At 36.7% G+C, this 22,696-nt stretch overlaps 1 long non-coding RNA gene across 1 annotated transcript; it reads left to right on the forward strand.

Moving 5' to 3' along the window:
- The first annotated feature begins 51 nt into the window (after window positions 1–51).
- LOC117033261 (uncharacterized) lies at window positions 52–22,386 on the forward strand. Its single transcript, XR_004424865.1, has 3 exons — window positions 52–257; window positions 8,716–8,814; window positions 21,931–22,386. It is a non-coding gene; the product is annotated as an uncharacterized LOC117033261 (long non-coding RNA).
- Window positions 22,387–22,696: the final 310 nt, after the last annotated feature.

Genomic DNA, 22,696 nt, shown 5'->3' on the forward strand with positions numbered 1-22,696 from the left:
CAGGGCTTTCCGCGTTCCCTCTTCGAAGTGCTTGGTAGCCCAAGCCTAGAAATGGCGTGGTGAAGTTCGCGTTGTGACCCGCGCTCCGACTAAAAGGGCTTTAAAGGCTTCGAACCCAGCTAAGTGCCAACCATTTTCAACCCTGCTGGCCCAGAAGTGTTTGTAATTAAGAGTTGTTTGAAAATACAAAGTTGAGCAAAGTAGCTCTGTTAAAACTTGCTAATTGGCTCTGCAGTCTTTGCATCTTGTAGCTCCAGGTGGGTAGTTAGCCTTTCTGCATAAATGGAAATAAACTAGAATTAGGAGCTTTTCAAGGGCAAAATCAAAATGATTATTCATTTAAGTAAATGTTTTACTTGAGCAAATCTTAGGTCAAATAACACCAGGGTCCATGGTCAAGATGCTTGGCGTCCCAGACTATCTTCAAACAACCTTATATACTGACATAAATAGTGTCGTATGTACAGTTACGGAACTTTTTTCACTTTTAATATAGTCATAGTTTCATATAAAACTCCTTTGTTTATAGTACATAGTATTCAATATAATTTATTCCATTTTTATTTTGTTTGTGTATACACAAAATATCATACGTGGATGCATAAATATGATCAGTAGTGTGCAGGTTTTTTTCCCTTTTTTCCCCCTCCCTTGATGTGGGTGTATTCATTTTTCCCCTTCTACAAATTACTGAAAAACACATTTTTGTGTCTATAAAAGCTGTTGGTTTTATTAACTATTCCAAGGCGTAGATTCTGGCAGAATGGCTAAATGAAAGAATTGACCAATTCTCAATTGCTAGATTTAATGACTGCAGTTTTTAAACTCATTACCAATTATATAATGAACATATTTGCACATATAGTTTTGGATATCAGTCTCATTTCCTTTGAATAAATTTCCAAAGGGAGAATTAACCTATTTTTTAAATTCTTTTTGAAAAACATCTTTGCCATCTTTGCCAGGTTAAAAATGATGCATAACTTTAATTTGCATTTTTAAATTTGAAGTTGAGCACTTTCATGTTGATTAGTCTTTGTGTTTCTTCCTGTGTTAACTTTTCATATACTTTGACCGTTTCTTATTCTTCTTTTCTTCTTAATGATTTGTAAGAGTTTTTTACACATTATAAGAATTTTAACCCTTTGTTGCATGTTGCAATGTCATGTTTATTATTTGTCTTTTAATTTAGTTCACTATGGCTTTTGCCACATAGAAGTTTCATATTTTCCATATAGACTTTAAATGGGAGGTAATAAGTATTTTTTTTTTTATTGTGTAGCCGTGCCTCAAACACCTTTTGCTGAAAATGGGTGTGGTAAAGTGTTATGGTTTTTGAAGAGGTAAAAAGAAAGAAGGACATCATCATTCTTAGGCTAAAATAATGTGATACCAGAGTTGGATTACTCTGGTTTATTGTTCTGTTTACTAAGTCAGCATAAAATGGAAATCCCACTTTTGTTCTGAGAATTTCCTCTTTTCGTAAAGCAGTTGCTTGTATGGTTTATAATGAGGCGAGAGGCCACAAAGTGCTATTCAACTGTATTCAGCGTTACTTGGCATTAGAGTCTTTATGTTCAGTGTTTTCCAAGTGTTTTCCAATTCCACTAGACACAAGATAACTGGGATACACACACTCTCTTTTCACTTATTTTCTCAGCGTTGTTCGTGAATGTGAGCAGTGTGGATTCGCTGTAAGTTCTGTCATGTATTTCAAAACATTTTATTATTTCAAATTTCTCCTCAAAACTTAAGGCTTTGCTTTTTACTCAGTACTTGGGATTCTTATAATCAGGATGCTTATGCAGGTTTAATATGCATACTCAATATACTTATCATGAAATAAACACAAACTCAGAAGAATAGTGCACAAGCTCTTGGGTCAATGTATATGGGTATATTGGAGTAAGAGTAAGAAGATGAGGTGGGTGTGTGTTGTATAGTTTACCATAGGTCACTTCTTTCAGTCAGGAAGTGTTTTTCATGTTTCCCAGTAGTGCAAACATAGTCATCTCTTAAAAAATCACAACTTCTCATTTTGGCAATTTTATTGCTTCTTATCTACTACATGTGAACAAATTTTCATATTGAGCATATGTATTGTAAAAGAAGAAACTGAAATAGACCCCCAACACACACACATACACACACACACACACACACACACACACACACACAGATATATACAGTACTTTTACCATCTGGTTGATAAGAGTTCTATTTAGAGAACACATATAAAAGGTACTTGGGACCGTGGTTGGTAGTAAATGCTCAATACATATTAACTATTTCTATTGTATGTAATCTAGGTGTTTTGTTTTCTTTTTTAACAACTTGCAGCGTGGGTATAAGAAACCATTCTCTATTTTGCCTTTCTCCTTTTACTGGCAAGACATTTATGTTCCTTACTGCATAACTACTGAAAATGCTTTCCCCCATCCTCTGTATGGGAACTGAGCCTTACTAAAAGTTTAAAATGTTCAATCTTAATAAGATGGCTGCATTCCTCCAGGTTTTTGAGGGACCATGTAAATAACAACTACTCACATTTGTGTAGTGCTTTATAGTTTACAAAGGGATTTATATCTGGTTGACTCAGTGCAACCTTAAGAGTTAAGTAAAGATGGCATTAAAATTTTCCCCATCCTATAGATGGTGCATTAGTTTGCTAGGCCCTATAACAAAGTACCATAGACTGGGTGGCTTAAACAACAGAATTTTATTTTCTCACAGTTCTGGAGACTGTGAGAAGTCTGAGATCAAGGTGTCTGCATGTTTGGTTTCTTCCAAGGCCACCTTGGCTTCTAGATGCCACCTATGTGCTGTGTCCACATGATCTTCCTTCTGTATCCAAATTTTCTCTTGTAAAGACATCAGTTGAAGATCAGAATATGATACCCCCAAATATGCCATTTTGGCATATTGAGTGTTTTGAGCTGAAGGCAACTGAGAAACAAGCAGCCACAGGAAGAGCTCTCTGCTCTCCCCCATCTGCATCAAAGCAGAGCATAAATTTCCTGTGAGAAAGATACTGTCCCTATACCAGAAAGAGGAGAGGAGAGGAGGGCACTCTTATTACTAGAGATGAGGAGTCAATGCTGAGATGAGTCTGTATGAACAGATCTTACTAAAATAATCCTTATCTTCCGTTAGAAGTATCTTAACCCTCCCCATATATTTCCTAGTCATTCACACAATTTATCAGCCCTAGGAGCCCAAATCCCCATTCCTTTGTCTAGTCACTTCTCCACAATTTATCACCCTTTGTTAAAATGATATGTAAGCCCCCAACTGTTTGCTCTTTGACTTTTTCACTTCATTTTTGTGAAGCCCCCACACACATAAAAATTTTAATACTAACAAAATTGTATGCCTTCTCTCCTATTAATCTGTCCTTTGTCAGTTTAATTCACAGGACCCAGGAACTAAGCTTAAGAGCGTAGAGAAAAGTGTTTTTCCTTCCTTACAATAGTCATATTGGATTAGGGCCCACTCTAAAGACTTCATTTTAGCTTAATTACCCTTTTAAAGGCCTTATCTCCAAATATAGTCAAACTCTTAGGTACTAGAGGTTAGGACTACAACATACGAATTTGGGGGGACACATCAGCCCATAACAGATGGGAAAACTGAGACTATAAGGTCAAGTTTTTCCCCCAGGATCCAAGCAAACTTAGGGCTTGTACTTCCCTTTACTTGATACTTAATCAACAAGGTAACTTCCCATTTGCACTTTACAATCCATCACAGACGTTTTTCCATGTCACTAAAAACATTTCTACATGATCCTTTTTAATGCTACCTAGTGTCTTAGCTCAGGCTGCTATGACAGAGTACCATTTACTAGATATCTTATAAACAAATTTATTTTTCACAGTTCTGAAGATTGGGAAATCCAAGATCAAAGAGTCAGCAGATTCAGTGTTTGGTGAGAGCCCTCTTTCTGGTTGAAAGACAGCCATCTTCTCTCTGTGTCCTCACAGGTCAAAGGGGTAAAGGAATCTCCAGGGTCTCTTTTATAAGGGCACTAATCCCATTTTATGAGGGCTCCACCCACATGACCTAATTCCTACCAAAGTCTCCACTTCCTAAGACCATCACATTGTGGGTTAGGATTTCAACATAGGAATTTTGGGGGCGTGCAAATAATTCAGTCTATAGTACCTACTTTTCCATTGTGTGAGCATAACACAATTTATTTAAATAAGGCTGTATTGATCTAGGCTGTTTCTTGTACTGTTTAAAAAAGAATTCTGTAGTAACCATCCTTGTAACTAAATCTTTGCACCTGGTCTTTACCATTCCTGAAAGTGGAATTACTAAATAACACAGTATGCAGTTGTTAGACAATTGTACCTATAATCTTTTTTTTAAGAGAAAGCATTGTGCATTCTGCAGTAATCATGGTGAAATGCTAAATAATTCTTATCCTTTTTATTATTGTTTTACATCCATGAGTCTATATATCCATACCCACGGACAGATAAATCTCAGATAATTTGGAGATTGTTGATTTAATCATAGGAGGAATAGAGAAATGATTGTGAGTTCCCCAGGAAGCAGACTTTTTAATTTCACAGATGTATTTCCAATCCCAACACAATGTTTGACGTTAAGAGTCCCGTAATGAATATTTGATGAATATGTGAATGATGATTTCAGTATATAGTGCCTCATATTTGCCTAAAAAGAATCCATTTCTCTTTTCTGCCCCTGGGAGAGAGAGTAGAGGTGTGACTACTGGTAGAGCAGATATTTTTTTTAACTTGAAAAAAACATGCTTGCATTCTCGATTAGATGGCTCAAAGTTATTATTAGCAACAGGCATAAAAATACCAATTCAATAGAAGTGTCATTATCATTTGTAATTTATACAACATATGAAACATCGCTGATGAACGACCTAATTGCTACTCCAAATGGTATGAATTTAGCTTTCAAGTAAAGAGAGAAAAAAGGTCATTCCTTTAATCCTATAAATTGCTTTTATTCTGGCTATAGCAAGACTTTTTAGAAGTTCTAAATTATAGGTTCCTTGCAAATATTCTTACTTGATCATTTGGTTTATATAACAGCAAAGGGATTGAGGAGGTTTCTGTGGGCTGGCAAATAAATAATTACCTGCCATATCTTCAAATTCTCCAATGAATTTTTAGATTTTTATTTCATTTGCAGATGTAGCATCACATTTCCATTTTCTTTTGAATGTCTGTTGTTTTTTATTCCTCATAATCTATAAAATATTCAGCAGCTTGATTTAAAATAGCAGCAAATAAATAACAAAAATACAATGACTTTTCAATTTGTGGCTAAACACGTTCATTTGATGTAAAATAGCACAGCTTAAAAACCTTTCTTTATTCGTTGAGTGCTTCCTATATATATCAAGCGCTATGCTAGACAGACACTGAAATAAAGAACTCTGGACATGGTATTCGCAATTCCGACTGTATGATTGTTTGCTTACTTTCACTTGATCTCTAAATGTTCAGGGCCTTTTTTGTGAACTATTTCTTTTTATTTCACCTCCCTTTCTTTATTCATTATGTCTGTTTTCATTGTTTTGTTTATGTATGTGTAGATAATTCTCCTGTTTTACTTTCTTCTCTTCCTGTCTACCTTTTATTACCTACTAAGATGATTCTTGCATTTGTCTTCCATTAGGTTTTCTCACCTGTTTTCCTGTGTGTTCTTTTTTTCCTTTTAACTACTGTATTGGTGACTTTGGGAAGGATAACTAATTTATAGAATATGTTTATACGTGACTTAGATCTGCTTTTAGTTCTCTTAAAAGCATCTGTAACCTACATTAATGGCTTAATTTTTTTGACCAAATACTTTAAATTTTATGACCAAATACTTAATCAGTAAAAAATTATTTACTATTCCCCTTAATATGTGAATATATATTTACTAATGAACTACATGCATGTACATATATATATATATGAATATAAACAGTTGTATAATACACATTTTTTTAAACTTGAAAAAAAATTGAAATTAACAAAGGGTAATATAAAAATATATAGGTTGAAAATCTAATTCTTTTTCCCTGAGTGCCCGTGAATATCTCGTGTACCCACTGTGGAGGCCACTAGTTTGGGCTCAATAAATTTGGTAGTTTGGGCTTCTGGCATAGTAAGGAAGTCAGTGAGGGTCCTATTTGCTCTAGTCCTTTTTAGAATGTTCTGGGAGAAATGTAAAGAAAATTTCAAGATTCTTATTTGGAGCCCAGGACATTGAGATCAAGACTCTCTAACAAAAAAAGATGAGAAAAGCTTCTTCCCCCTTCAGAAGAGATGGAAGCATCCTGATTGGGAACCATCCTGATGTGGGAGGCAGTAGGAAATTGGGCTAATAATGGAACGTTTTTTAAGGAAGGCAGGAAAACACTCTTTTATTTATTCATTTTTAAAATTTATCTTTATTGCTTTCTCTGTTGGAAAGCTAATATATGTACATCGAGGAAAACTCAAACATCATAGAACTACACAACAAAGTAAAAGTCTTCTTTTTTCCTACCACCTAAAAAAAACTGCAAATGGTGTGGTTATTTACCTTCAGATTTTTTTAATGCACATATTAGCATATATTATCTTTAACCAAAATGAGGCCATTCCTATTTCTACAACTTGTTTTTACCTCATTTTCAAAGGATATCTTTCAATATTAATACAAAAAAATTGTTTTTTTAGATTGATGCATGGTATTTCATTATACAGATATTCCTTTAGTTAATGAATGTATTATTTATGCTCATTTCCAATATTTTGCCCTTTTAAACACTGCTACAATAAATATCAGTGTACATGTATTTTTGCATTCTTGCCTGAGTAGTTTCCTAAAACAGAAGTGGAATTCTGAGTTTAAGGATATGAAACATTTTTAGAACAATAAAATTTTCCATCAATGTTACCAAGTTGCTCTCCAAAAGACAGTATTAATTCTCACCAAAAGATTATATGTTCATTTTTCCACACCTTTTCAGCACTAAAAGCATTTTAGTGCTTTTTTTTTCAACTGAAGGGTAAAAAATATTTAGTCATTGTAGTTTGCCTATGTTTAATTGTTAATGAGATTGAGGATTCTTTCATATACTAATTGACCATTTATAATTTTGAGAGCAATGATTTTTTTTCTATTTTTAATCTTTTATTGTACACATTTAAAAACATACACAAAAGAAGCACTGTGCTTCAACAATTTGTCAACATTTTTGCGAAACCCAGACATCATGTCATTTTATATAGGAGTGCTTTTAAGTAAGATTGGAGGATGTCATTTAGTGCCCTTTGACCCTGTCACTCGCCTCTAATTCCTTGGCTAGTCAGCAGAAGTGTAAACTAAAGGAGCAAACAACAGCCAACCCTAGGCATCTTGCCACCGTGAAAACGTAGTTGATGATTCAGGCCACCAGGTGGCAGATCACAGGAAAAAAGAAAAAGGAAAAGAAATCGATACCTACCAGGACCAAACTTCCCATGGCCCAGAGGTCTTAAGGAACTTGGTTTCTTATTAGTATAGGGGACAGTGGGGGAGGGAGGATCAGTCAAAGGCATTCTTTTAAACCATAGTAATATATTTAATTATCTAATAGTAATGTAGTTTATCTGATTATTTTATTATCAGATTAAATATCTTTTATATTTTTTGTTTTTTCCTATGAATTTTACTATTCTTAAGGTCTCCAAAAATAATGTTTTAATTAGAATTGCATCAAAGCTATAAGTTAATTTGAGAAACATCAAGATCCTTATATTTCAAAAAAAAAGATCCTTATATTTCTTTTTCCCATGAAAGAACATGATGTTTTCCCCATTTATTTAAGTCTCTATTTAGATCTCTCAGTAAGAATTGCAGTTTTCGTTATAAAGAATCATACATGTCACTCATTAAAAATTTAGCTTGGGAATGGGTTTATTTTACGTATATTCAAACTGGATTTTGATGATTTTGCTGAAATATATTGATCTTTGCAGAGTAAATGTTTAATCTCTCCATCCAATTAAACCAGCAATAATTTGGTTTAATTATTGGACATGAACATTTTGCCATATATAGTGATAGATATCAAAACGGTCATGGGTAAAATATGATCAAGAAGAGTTTCCAAAGAAAATTGTAATGAAAACATATAAGAATAGAATTGGCATCTAAGTATGGGAATTGCAGCTATATCATTGAACTGCTTTTCAAAGATGAGGCCATTTTACTGAATCCATTACTGTAATTACACTTTAAACTTGCTAAAAGTACGCACTTCAGTATATACCAGTTTTACATGTAGTGTGCACGTCAGCTCCATTATTATTAAAATTTCAAGATTTAGTGGTTGTATTATTGTAACAATACTGCATGTGTTGCTTCTTGTATTTCTTTATGAGCAATTTGAATGTATGCTTGAAAAGTTTTATGGTTTCAAATGACCTAATAGGATCAAGGAATAATTTCAGTGAATTATTGTTTGATTAACAAATTGATAAGCACTATTTTTAGAAAGGTGGGAACAACCACTCATTTGAAGCTAATTTTCATCATTTATTAAAATCATTCAAGTTATAATCTTCAGTAGTTGAGAATAATGGTAGCTGCCTAAATATGAAAGCCAAAAGCTAATTTTAAATGAAATTATATGTGACTGGAATCCAGCTATTGAAAACATTGAAATATTGGACTGACTGGATACTTAAAAAAACTCAATTTTCTATAAAGATGCTGAGTCTGGTGATGGAGGCCATCCTAATAGAGGTGAAAGAGATGACTCAGAATGCTTCAGGAAGGAGCAGAAATGAGATGCTACACTTCATTCAGGTCAGTAACTGAGATTAGTCTAGCATCCTGATAAAATACAGCCTTATTACCTTGATCCCCACCAACTCACAGTTTATGATACAAAATTTAAGTTTGCATTGTTTCTTAGGAAAACATTTTGCTAACAAAATAATATGAACTCAGGAAATAACATAAAACCTGAGACAATCCTTTTTATTTTTCTGTGATCATATCATTTTAAAAATTAATGTAATATAAGATCATTTTTTATTATGGCTATAGATGTTAGCTATTTTTACCTGTTTATTCTTTCAGATAAATTTCAAAATTATTTTCTCAAGTTCTTCTAACGTATTTTTATTGGGATTTTGCCTGATTGCTTTAAGTAAATTAATTGATGAGAGAATGACATTAAAATATTAGTCTTATAAAATATGGTACCGCTTTTCTTGTACTTACTATCTTTCAGGAAAATCTTCTAGTTTTCTTCATATTGGCAAGATAGTTTCATTAATGTCATTAACATACATTCATGTCTGCTGCTATTTTAAGTTAGGCTTCCTTTTTAGTTATATATTTCAAACTGAGCATTATTGGTACATTTGAATGTTGTTTCAGTTTTATATATTTACTGAATTTCCAAGCATCTTGCTAAACTCTTGTTTCCAAGCATCTTGCTAAACTCTTTAAAGTATTTTATATTCCTCTCCCCAAACTGGAAGTTTCTTTTGTTGTCTATTTTCATAATCAAAAGTAATACCTACTCATTTCATTCATGTTACGTTCATTCAAGTTTGAGACTCACTGGTGTTGAGAGCACTGGGCTATCACATGTAGACAGAGGGCTCTTGCCAGCAGAGTTAGGATAATTTAGGCTAATCACGCTCCAGAATATCTGCAAATCAATTTAGAAATAACAACTTTTGCTTAAACTCAGGGGTGCACAGGGAAGATTTTGTGAGAGGAAAAGTCACTTTAAGAGTGTTGAAAATTTTTTGCTGTTAACTCCTGCAGCTTTTGAAGAGGTCATTGTTATGTTGGTGTGTTGGTAATAAAATAGACATGTAATATTAATTGAATGAATGAAGGACTGAATGACTGAATATATATATATATATACATATATATATATATATGTATATATATATATATTCAAGGCATACACATATATATATGCCCTGAATGTATAGTGATGAGTAAAAACAGACCTCAAGCCGAGACAGACACTAAATAAAAACTTGCCCGGATAAATGCATCATTTGGTCCTGAAGTGGAGAATTTGAGGAGCCTAGAAATAGTGGCAGCCTCAGGAACCCTCTCCAATATGACATTAACCATCCACAGAAAAGTTACCCCTAATTAACACCATTCCCTTTGGAGTTTTCCATCCCAAACCCCTGAACTGTGAAACAAAGGCTGGAAGTAGCCTTTGAGAATCCTATTGGACATATTTGTCAAACAGGTGAAGAACTAGGTAGGACTGCAGCCAAACCACCTTTCTACCTTCGGTTAGGTGCCTAAACCTTCTATTGCCTGACCTATTTCCTTCCCCGCTTGCAAACTACTGAATATTCTCAATGAATTTTCAAGAACGTACTGGAGCCTGAGCCAGGAGTATCCCTGAACAGCAGCCCTAGGCCAAGGACTGTCGCTGCCCAAAACCACTTTTCAGGGTCTCCAAACTACACACTGGGTATCACATGTGTAGCCCTGAAATAGGACTCAGTCAAACTCCTTACTTCATTGCATTTGGGTGGAGCCTTATGTGCGTAGGACTAACAACTGCCTCAAACGCCTGGTAACAGTTTGTGGGGAGGAGTGGTTTCCAGAGAAATGTTACACCATTTTCACTTATAAACATCTTGATTTCCCAAAGCTCTGTAGTTTAGGAAATAATTTGTCTATAATCAATCCAATCAGCCCAGTCAGGAAAACAGAAACCACTCGACATAGTTTAAACTGAAAGGGATTTATTCTGGGAAATGGTTACAAAGGTGTTGAAAGGACTGGAGGAGGAAGGGAGAGAAAAGAGATGAGAAAGCTGCTACCATCACTCTTAGGCTGTAGCCCACCAGCTACATTTGCTGTCAGTAGTTACTGTGTGGCCAGTGCAGGAACTGAACCTTCACAGAAGGGGCACCATGTGGCCAGTGCCTGGTCTGCCATTGAGACACCGTTACCACTGATACCAGACTAGAATGGCTGCTTTTCTCCCCCAGTGATTCCCATTGGCCAAACCTGACCAGAAGCCAGTTGGTAAAGGATTCTGGAGGATGGAGTTACAGGCTTCCAGCCCCTCCAATTAGAGTACAGAAGGGAGAGTGTGGCATTGTGCCAACAGCGAAATAACTGGCACCATCATATTATCAATTAGGTAGATGGTAATCATTTTTAATCAATTACATTTGATAGAAAATTACTTCTGAATGGATTGGATAAGAGTGTAGCACTAATCACTTTCATTGCAATCATTTCTTAAGAAATTTTGCTGTTGAAACATATTAAGATGGCAGCACAAGACCAAGAGAGGGAGCCAGGGTAGTTGAGAAAGGGAAAGAATAGACAGGGCAGAACAGGTCCAGGAGCAGAAGAAAAAAAGGAGTCACCAAAAATACAAATACTACATAAATCACCATCCTTCAATGCCTTTAGACAACTGAGTGAAACAGCATGATAGAGTTATGTTCCAAAATTAGCTTCCTCTCATATTCCACCCTGGCATATCCACTAGCATTTGTAAAAGGCTCATATTACCATCAGTTGATACCTGATGTGTAATTTTTTTAACTTCTTTATATTCCCTCTACCGTCACTCTGATTCACAAAATGCTTTGTTAGAGTTCATTGGGGTTTTGTGGCTTATATGACTCAAGACTGAGTTAATTCCTATTTTGTTAGCTGGCATAAAAACTCTGTGAGCAATGTTGAACAGGATGAATACTCAATGGGTAAACATGCAGAAATTTCAGAAACTGTTTTGAAAGTTCTACTCTATTAAAAAAATACATAAGATTTGAATTTTAGAAATCTTTTGAACTTAACAATATTAGCTTTTAAAATGAACATCGCTCCGTGTGTGTGTGTGTGTGTGTGTGTGTGTAAAAATCTTAAGCTCAAGACTACGTTTTGTAACGTACCACTCTAAAATGCTGTTCTAGAGGCTTTTGGAATTATGAAATATTTTAGAATTACAAAAGTCAGAATGGATTTCTGGAACTTAGTGTTTTTTAAGCTGTCACTTGCTATCATCATGAAATGCATACTATGTAAGTAATGAAAATTAGTATAAAAATAAATTTATATATATTAATATATATATATGCATTAAATTTTTCACACGTGATAAAAGGGAGAGTGTTTCTGTCAGATACTTTTCTTAAGTTTGTGCACAACTCTCTTCCAGTTCTCCTGGATCTAAAGTAGTCAGCCCATTTCCTAGGAAAATACTGGAGAGGTAAAAAGCAGTGGATTAAGTTATATTGGTTTGTATACCATAAAATTTCCCCTCTCTTCTCTTGGAGGTTATAGGGTGAACATTCAAGACACGTTCACCGAGTACTACATAGAGCCTCCAAAGGGGTCATTTTACAAACACCCTGCGTTCAGTTCCGTTTAGATAGCCTGCACAGGTTTCGCTGTGCTGTTTGCTCAAATAACGAAACATTTCTATACCCATTGTGGTAGGCAGAATAATGGTCCCCAAAGGTGTCCATTCTCTGCACCTGTAGAACCTGTAGAAGTGTTATCTTACATGGTAAAAAGAACTTTTGCAGGTGTGATTAAGGATCTCGAAATGAATAGATTATTCTGGAATATCCAAGGGCCTCGAATCACATGGATCTTTAAAAGTAGACTTTTTCCCAGCTGTGATCAGAGGAATATGTGACTATGAAAGGAGAGCGAAAGGGAGATGTAATGTCGATGGCTTCGAAGACAGAGGAAGGGGGCCACGAGTCAAGGGATGTGGGCAGTCTCAAGAAGCTGAAAAAGGCAGGGAGACAGATTCTCCCTCAGAGCCTTCAGAAAGGCATAGAGCTGTGTCAGCGCCTTGATTTCAGGTCAGTGAGACTGCCTGATTTCTGTCCAACAGAACTGTAAGATAATAGATTTGTGTTATTTGAAGACACTGTGTTTGTGGCAATTTGTTACTGCTGCAATAGAAAACTAATATACCCGTAAAGCCACTGCCCCAATCCCTCTGTTGCCTCTGCCATCCTTAGGCTCCCTTGGGACTCTCAATCCAGTAACAAAAGGGGTCACTCCTATCATAACAGAGTTCCCTGGAGCTCTGTCCCCAAACTGCAATCAGCTTTAGTTCTGACTGCTATGCCCAAGCTTTACCAGTTGTGAAGTATTTTGAACATTACTTTCCATGGTCCTAAATCAGTGACTTTCAAATTTTTTATATTCCAGCCCACCTACAGTTAAGATGTACATTTTGATTTCAACCTAGGACACACACGTAAAACCAAACTAACATTTCATGAAACAGTACTTATTTTTACTACATGTATTACACTCTGATATTTTCAGTTCTATTCTCTTCTATTTTTTTAACGTAATTTTCAACCCACTAAACTGATTTCACGATTCACTACCATGTTTCCCCGAAAATAAGACCTAGCCAGATAATCAGCTCTTATGTGTCTTTTGGAGGAAACATTAATATAAGACCGTGTCTTATATTATGTAATGTAATGTAATACAATGTAATATAATATATAATGTAATATAATATAATTAATTATTTTTTTGCTCCAAAAGATGCATTAGAGCTGATTGTCCGGCTAGGTCTTATTTTCGGGGAAACGGTAGCAGGTGACAACCCTCAACTGAAAAACACTGACCAAGATCATGACAAGGTTGTGGTTAAGATGTAGTTTCTGATGGAGAATAATATTGTTCTATTTTAAAAGGAAGCGTAAGCATTTGTTCAGAATTTAAATAGTTTCTGTATATAACCTTGATTTGTTGTTACTAAATGTTATTTATTAATGTATCAAAAATGTATTCACTTTCTCCAAGTGAACGGCAAACCCGTGAGAGCTGGTAAATTAAGAGAGAGGGACCACAAAACAGAGGGGCTACATTCTAGAAACAATTTTTAAATAAACAGATATAGTCATTGGGTATATTTGTTTAGTGTTCTGCTTTTCTATTACTCATTTTGTTCATTTCTGCTTTTATTTTTAATATTTCCCTTTTTCTGGCTTGCCTTTAAGATATCACCCATTTCCTTTTCTAGATTTTTTTAGGTTACTTTATTATATTTCTCTTTTTTTCTTATTACTATTTATGCGTATAGCTGCAGCATCATTTCAAGCACTTACACTTTGTTTTAATATCCCCTTAATTTAGAGGTCATAAAGAAGTTTAAATATGCATTTAAAATTATGTGTGTTTATAATTCAGTTCGTTTTTCTAAGTGCTACTACAAAAGGTTTGCACATTATGCTCTACTGTATATTAGTTAGCTTTCACTAGGTTATGTTGTGGGACAAACAACCACCCAGATCCCAGGGATGTACAGCAAAGGTTTATTACTCATTCCAGGATGTAGACTGAAAGGACAGCCTTTATGTGAGACATGGCTGAACCATAGGATGTCTCCTAAAACTTCTGCTCGTATGTGGGGCATATATCCCATAGGCTAACGCAGGTCACGTGGCTAACCTTGATGGTACTGGGGTGGTAGACATACTCCTTTCATAGGGCAACAAATACTAAGGAACAATAGGATAATCTGCACCCATGTTATCCCCATGACGCTGCAACCAGAAAGGCTTCTCCTTGCGTCTCTGTCCATTCAAAACTCCCTTTTATTGTTGGATTATATCTGGAACTTACCATTATAGCACCTATGCGTCCATATTTTGATGTATCTTTACTCATAATACTGTTAGTCTCCCTTAATGCATTTTGCTGTAAAATCAGCTGTGCTTATCATGTTTTTATAGGCCACAACAGGCTGTGGCTACCATGGGTTATACGTAATAACATTGAAAAGACTGTTTTTCTAGCTTAGCCTACACCCACAGCAATGCAAGACCTCATCTGTCTCTCTCAGAATTTACCAGGTAATGCATGTGCTTCTGCAGGGATTCCCGTGCTGGCCAGCAGGATCCTTCTTGGTACCTGTCCAGCCTAGGTGTCCAGTCTGCTGAGAGGAGAGCAGTATTCCCTGCTACCTCCACATGCAGAGCCGTACTGCTTTCTGCATGTCACACAGTCAGAGATCCAGGGATTTCACTCTTTTCTAAATTAATAGACATCTTTCTCCAGAGGTTTGGCTCAATTTCCTAGTTCCTGGGACACTATTGGATAGAGAATAAAATGATTAATACACCATACACTTCTCAAAATTATTCTGACAGCCAAACCTTATATTTCAATAAGCTTACTTTCCTCCCCCTCTTCTTCCCCTCTCCTCCTTTTTCCCTCCTTTCCCCTCCTGCTCTACATGAGTCTCCTCTACTGTTTAGGCTGATAGATCTTCTAATAATCAATCCCCCCCTAGAATCCCTGTGATGTAATTTAAACACCAGATTTCTATTTTGCTTGTAGAGGCATTATGAATTGTAAGTCATTCCCTTTGCCTTATTAAAATTTCCTTATTTTAAAACATTTTATCACAATAATCACTCACATGAAAAAAAACAATAATATAGTAGGTCATCTACTGCCCCACCCCTAATTTGATTTTCCAGAAGGAACCACTTTTGTTTCTGTTTCAAGGCTTTCTAATGGCTACTTCCCTAATTCTAAACAATGTTTGTTCTTGATTTACTTGGTAAATCACTGTATGAGGTGAGAAGATAAGTTCTCCCAACTCTTCTCCATCTTCCTCCTGCTTTCTGTGCTTATATCTTTACTTTCACATTATAAAGGTTGGCATTTATATTTTCTCTAGTAACTATATTTGTTTTACCCATTTTCTTCATAGGCTTCTTCTAAAAGTTGAAAATCACTAGCAATCATTGACATAACTATGTAAATATTGTTGATTACTTTTTTAAGGAAAATTAGGTACTAGGATTTCATTTCCCTCTCCGCAGGGGCTCTACATGTTGTGTTTAAAAAAAACTGTTCAAATTTTAATATTACAGATTTTACTTGCTTGTTTGAGTTTATATTTCCATCTCTTCTCACTTGTGCTGAAAATCTTGGTTCCAATGACAATAACATAACAATCAGAAATTGTCATGCCTACAGAAAAAATTGAAAGAATGGTATGAAGAAATTCTTGAAGGCCTTTTATCTAGATTCATGAATGGTTAAGATTTGCCACATTTGCTTTATTGCTTTGTTTTTGCTGACTCCTTTGAAGCACATTGCAGGCAGCATGAGAATTCACCACTTGCATGTTTCTCCTAGAACAGGGACATTTTCTTACAAAACCACAATCCTATTATTGGACCCAAGAAATCTAATGTCAATTCCAGAATATCTATGACATAAGCCATATCTAAATTTCCCCAGGTATTCCCCAAAATGTCCTTTGTGGCTTTTTTGTCTATGCAGAATTCAATCAAGTCTCACTTGTTAACATGTAATAGAAATCTCTCTTTAGTCTCCTTTATTGTCCCTTGCTTATATTTTATTTTACTTTATTTTTTTGTCTTTCATGGCATTGACATTTTGGAAGAGTCCAGGCAATTGCTTTGTCAAATGTCCCACATTCTGGATTTACCTAATTGCTTCATGGTTAGATTCGGGTTACACTTCTTTTGTAAGAATATCATAGGGAAAGCATGCGCTTCTCATCACATTCACATCAGAAGACCCGTAATGCCACTTTGTCTCATTGTTGATGATGGTAATGATCATTTGGTTCAAGTGGTGTTGGCTGGATTTCTCCAATGCAAAGGCGGTCTCCCCTTTACAATTAATAAACAATCTGTGGGTGATTTCTTTGAGACAATGTGAATCTCCTGTTTCCCAACCACCTTTCACCTAGTGGTTTTGTTACCAAAGCCCAATTAAGTTCGTCTACCTGCGCACTCTGGCCAAAAATTGCATGAGCAGAAGTTTGCAGTAAAGAAAGGAATGAAGTTCATTAGAACTGGCCAGTTTGGAGATGGACAAGTTCATGGTCTAAAAGACCTGACTCCTTAATGGCATGTAGGTTACAGATTATATAGCACAAAAATCACAACATCATTGTGGGTTAGGGGTCTGGGGTATGTTGGGAGCTGTTGGTCAGAGGTGAGATAAGGGTAATAAATCATTTCTTTATGTCTTGAAGTCAACTCCAAGGTCAGCTCCAGTGTCCAGAACCAGTTTCAAGGAGAGGTAGCCAAGGGGGTCATCCTAATTTAAGGGTTCAGGAGCTGAAACGTTATTTAGATTAAGATGTTATCTTTAGCCTGCCAGGGGTCTTAAACCTTGTGACAAACCGGCCTATTACATTCTGCAGCCTCAGGGGTCAATGATTATCAAAGGTGAGAGACTAAGATCAGGTCAGGGAAAGGGTGCTGAGAGAGAAGAATCAAAAAACGATTGTTTTAAAATTACAGTGTAAATCAAATCAGAATTATGAGGACCCTCTGTTTCAGTTTTAGCATCCACTGATGACCCTTGCTTGAATCAATTACGATGAAGTTTTAAAATGGTGATTTTCTAAATCATCCTTTTGAAATAAAAATGGCTGCGAATATTAGCTTTTAGAGTTGTGTTACAATTTATTTATTAAGTCCCTGATTGACGGAACTTTAGGTTTTTTCGGGTCTTTTGCTGTTACAAATAATGCTGCAAAGAACACCCTGGTATATTTTATGCCAATTGCAACTATATCTGTCAGATGAATTCTAGGAAGAAAAATTGCTAGGTGAAAGGCATTTAACATTTGGTAAATATATCAACGTCCCCATATGAGTGATACCAATTTATATTCCCACTATCAGTGCATAAAACTGTCAATTTTCCCATTCCCTTATTTTTTGACTACATATTTTTATTTTATATCTACCACCACCTCCTATTTTTTCAGTTCACTCTCTATACTGTTAACTACACAATGCTTCTGAAGTTTACAGACCATTATCATTGAAACTGGAAGGCCACCCAGTCCAGGGTTCGTGCTGCCTGCTTCGCTCAGCCAATGAACCGACACAAGAGTAGGGCTATAGGATCAGTGGTTATTGTCAGAGCACCGGTGGTCTGAGAAGGCAGCAGGTTAACACCTTCAAAAACTGCTTTTATATTCTCAGACTGGCTTAGGGTACGTAAGGGAAAATCTGGGCGTTGCTCCAGAGGCTACGTGAAGGTTCTGGGATCTGGGTCTGTGGTGCAGCCTTCCCTTTGGCAACATGGTTCTCTGGTGGCGTCAGCAACCCAGGAACAATGATGGGAGTTGCCTGGAAAGAATGCTAGACCACAGAGATTGTCATCAATAAGCCTAAGGGTAGTAATCATAAGTTTCAGGGTGACTTTCTAAAACAGGGAACTGGGACAGGGGACATTCCGAGCTCAAGCTGCAGGGGGATGATCTATTGTTAAGCTATAGGTAGGTCAAGGAAAGGTGAGGCGAGGGTGTTGCAAGGCCCGTGACATGGGGTCCCGGCCGGGCCCTGCTTCATCACCTTTTCACTGCTCAGTACTCCCCCTCATGTTCTCTCTTTTCTACTTCCCCAGCTTTCATTCCATGGTCCATCATTCTAATTACTCTATTGCATACACTATCAAAACCTTTACCCCTCTCTCTTTCTCCCTCCACCGTACACTATGGGGAAACTCCAGCCCCAGTTAAATCCAACCCTCTTCCTGTGTTACACCCAGCAACTAAATGTGACTGGAGAAAAACAACCAACCACACAGAAGACACTGCAAATCCTTGTCCCAAACCTCAGATGGGCCTCTAGTACAGTCCTAGTACATTCCCGAGGCCATTTACTCTCTGACTTTCCTAGAGCACTGTTCAATTCCTTTTCCTCCCTCTTCAGCTCTCCAACATCTCCTGATTCCCTCTGTGGATGACTTTGCTTCCTACTTCATTGAGAAGAGAACTTCCACAGCTACGGCCACATCTCCTGGCCAACCAGCATTAGTGCTCACACATTCTGCCTTCTGTCCTATCACTGTAGACGTACGGTCGGGCCTCCTGCCTAACGCCACCCCTGCGCTTGTGCACTGGATTCCATCCCCGTCCCCATACTCAAGTCCCTCTCTCTAGTAATTGTTCTCGCTCTCTCCTGCATCATCAATGTGTTCTCCCCCCGAATCATCCCCATTAGTATCAGCTGTACTGTAATAGCTCCCACTTGGGGGGGAAAACTCATCCATTGACTCTGTCTCTTCCAGCCAATGCTCCAACTGTCAGCTTCCTTATCCGCAAAACTTCTCTACAGAGTTGTCTATACTTCCCGATCCCACTTCCTCTCCTGTTCTCTCCTGAACCCATTCCATTCAGGCTTTCACCTCCCCCCCTCCACACAGCAGCGTTAGTCAAGGTCCCCAGTGATCCTCATGTTACCATCACCAAAGATCAATTTTCAGTCCTCACCTTTCATGACCCATTTGTAACATATGACACATTTGGTCATGTCCTCCTTAAAACACATTATTCTAATCTCTGCTCAAATGGCACTTTATCAAAGAGGTCGTTCCTGAGCACTCTGGGTTAAATAGCCAAGCAACTATTCCCTTCTACTTTGTACTATCTACCCCTCTGCTCTGCAGTATTGATGACCACATGACATATTTTATATTTATTTGTTAATTGACTTTCTCCCTTATTTCAATCCTGATTTGAACAAGGCAACTATAAAATGACACCTTTAGGGACATTTGAATATAGACTGGTTGTTAAAAGATATTAAACAATTATGTTAATTTTGTTAGGCATGGTGCTTATGTGAAAAAAAAGAAAAAGAAAAAGTCCTCATCAGACATGCACAAGGAATTGTATATGAGTGTATTGACATAATGTCCAAAATTTTGTTTAAGATGCTCAAGAATGAGTCCCAAGATTTTTGGCTTGAATAATGGGGAGAGTGGGGCAGTTATTTGCTGAGATTTTTGAAAATTATAGAAGGAAGCAGTTTTGCGGGGGATGGAGTGGGAAAAAAATTATAGGCTTGGTTTTTAGACTTGTTATATTATAGACATGTTAAGTTTGAGATGTGTGTAGATATCCGAGTAGACATGTTGAGTAAGCATCTCAATGTACCAGTCTGGAGTTCAGGGAAGAGGACCTGGCTGGAGATAAACATCTGTGAGTCATCAAGGTATATATGATATTGAAAGCCATGAATCCAGATGGAGACATTTAGGAAATGAAAGTAAGATTTTTAAAAAGAGAAAAAGAAGAGGTCTGAGGACTAAGCTCTAAGCACTCCAAAATTCAAAAGCCACAGATGAGGAGAAATCGTAGAGGAGACTAGGAAGAAGTGGCCAGTGGGGTGTGTGAACAAGTATGGCAGCCTGAGAGCCGAGTGAAGAAAGGGCCCCTTACTCAGGGTTCCAGAAAAGTTGGTGTAATGAAAATGTTTAACAAGTAAATACAACACAATGATTTATTTCCTTGCATCAAAATATACAACTGAAGATAATCAATTGATATAAAATGCCAGAACTTTTAAAGGTAAAGTCATATTTTTTAGTTTTTAAATATAATAGCCACTATTATGTTCGTTCCATCAAGGTGAACATTCTCATCCTCTAACTGCTGGAAGTATTAATTGCTGTTGGCTCACAGCTGCAACCTTTGCTGGGAACACACCTTGGTGCAAGGAACTGCTTCTCCTAAAGTTCTACCCCCTGCTAGGAGGCAGCCCATATCAAATGCCTGTCTGAGGCAGGATACAAAACATGGCATTGGTACAACTCTGAAAGGTTACCCCTACTCCAGAACTCCCCATTGGATTACTGAAGCCTCAGCTGAAACCTCACCGGGACCAGCTTATCCACTGTCCAATCCTACCTTCCTCACTTCCTCAGAGGTACCTCTCCAGTAATCTTCTGCATGCAGCTCTCCACCTCGGATTTGTATGTGGGAAACCCAGCCTAAAATAGTGTTCTACCAGGTGGCACTCTCCTTCAAATGTAATTGTGCCATTTACAGTATAATTATACAATTTATAATTTGTTGAAAAACCCATGTCATTGGTTCTGTACAATTTTCCGTATACTGGAGTTGGCCGATTGTATCCCTGTGTGCATTTTTTATCTGATACTTTCTGTAAACTGACAGTAATACTAGAGGCTTAATTAGATTCACTTCCATCCATTTAAACGTGATATTCTAAAATCCTAATTTTTTTATTTCTGTTTTTCTACCCTGTAAACTTATGATATTGATATCTGATGCCAAAAAGAGGAAAAACCAAAGCTTCCCAGGACAGATCATTTATGATTGCACCTCGCCACTACACGCCCCCCATTGCCTGTCCCCCTCTCCCCCGCCACCACATACACATACACACACACACCTACACACAATCTTGATATATATATATATATATATATATATATATATATATATATATATAACCAAAAGTCCTTCCATGTACCCATTTGAGAGGAACAAATGACTGGAGAATGTATTTACCTAGGTTTACAGCCTTAAACACTAAATAACCTTCTTCTCAAAGCAGAGTATGATTATCTCGTTCTTATCTAGGAAGGAAACAAAGGACAGCAATACCGTCTCTGGATTATTTGCATATAGAATTCCACGTTGTTACTAATTTTAAAAGCCATCCTGGCTTTCTTCTGTCAAATGGTTTGATTGTGGATCACATTTTTTCACCAACAGCTGGTGTATTCTAAGTCAATTAATCAACATGCATTTATCAAGCACCTGCTGTGTGATCAACGTCATTCTTGGAGAATTCATGCTGATTAAATCCTCTGTAAAACAATTAGGAAGCTGTATCTTGTTTCTGCTCTGCTCCCATTCCCACCCCCAATTCACATAAATGCATTCCCAAACCAAATAGATGCTCTGTTTGTATCGAGTTACTGTTTTGAATTATCTGCACCCTGCTCCATATTGTTGAGAGTTGATAACACCCTGGACAATTACGATTTTTTAAAGTAGTCAAAGCAATTTTGCATAAATGTATACCCTCCTGCATAATTATGTTCTATGTATTTCCTTTGAAAGAAATTTAAGACTTTTTTGTTCATTTTTCTTTTTATTAATGTCATTACAAGTAACAGAAAGCAGTTTGAGCTGGCCCAAGGGAAAATAAAAACTTACTGGAAATATATCAGGCTCTCACATGGAACCCAAAGAACTGTATCACCAACCCAGCCTCTGGAAGGACAGAAGACCAGAAAGCTCTGGGAACCCTGAGAACAGCTGCTCACAACCTTCGCTTTGGAACTCGGCCACTACTATGACTCAGAGCCAAACTCCCAACAGTGTGTGTCTCTGTTCAAAATTCAAATTCCTGAGAGGGAAAATCTGATTGGCTGTGCTGGGGTCAGAAGCCTGCTACTTCTCCAATCAATTATGGCCAGGAGGCAGAGCAGCATGCTTTGTATCCGTACTGTCCCACACAGAAGCCACGGGCCAACTGTGGCTATGGAGCACTTGAAATGTGGTTAGTACGTTTGAGGAGCTAAATTTTTCATTTCATTTAATTGTTAGTAATTAAAAATTTAAAACTAAAGCAATGTAAAGTATTTTTCCATTACATATAACTGTGTTATTGTGGTAGAAGTACATTTTACTTTGTTATAATGTATCATCTGAATTGAGATGTGCTGCTAAGTATAAAAATCAGATTTTAAAGACAATACAAAAAAAGAATAAAATGTCTCATTAATAATTATATTTACATTATACTGATGACGTGTTGAAATGATAGTATTTAGGATATCTTGGGATAAATAAAATATTAACATTAGTTTTACCTATTCTTTTTACTTTTAAAAAATATAGCAACTACAAGATTTTAAAGTACATATGTGGTGC

The sequence above is a fragment of the Rhinolophus ferrumequinum genome, chromosome 13 (genome assembly GCF_004115265.2).
Source record: "Rhinolophus ferrumequinum isolate MPI-CBG mRhiFer1 chromosome 13, mRhiFer1_v1.p, whole genome shotgun sequence".
In the NCBI taxonomy this organism is placed as follows: Eukaryota; Metazoa; Chordata; class Mammalia; order Chiroptera; family Rhinolophidae; genus Rhinolophus; species Rhinolophus ferrumequinum.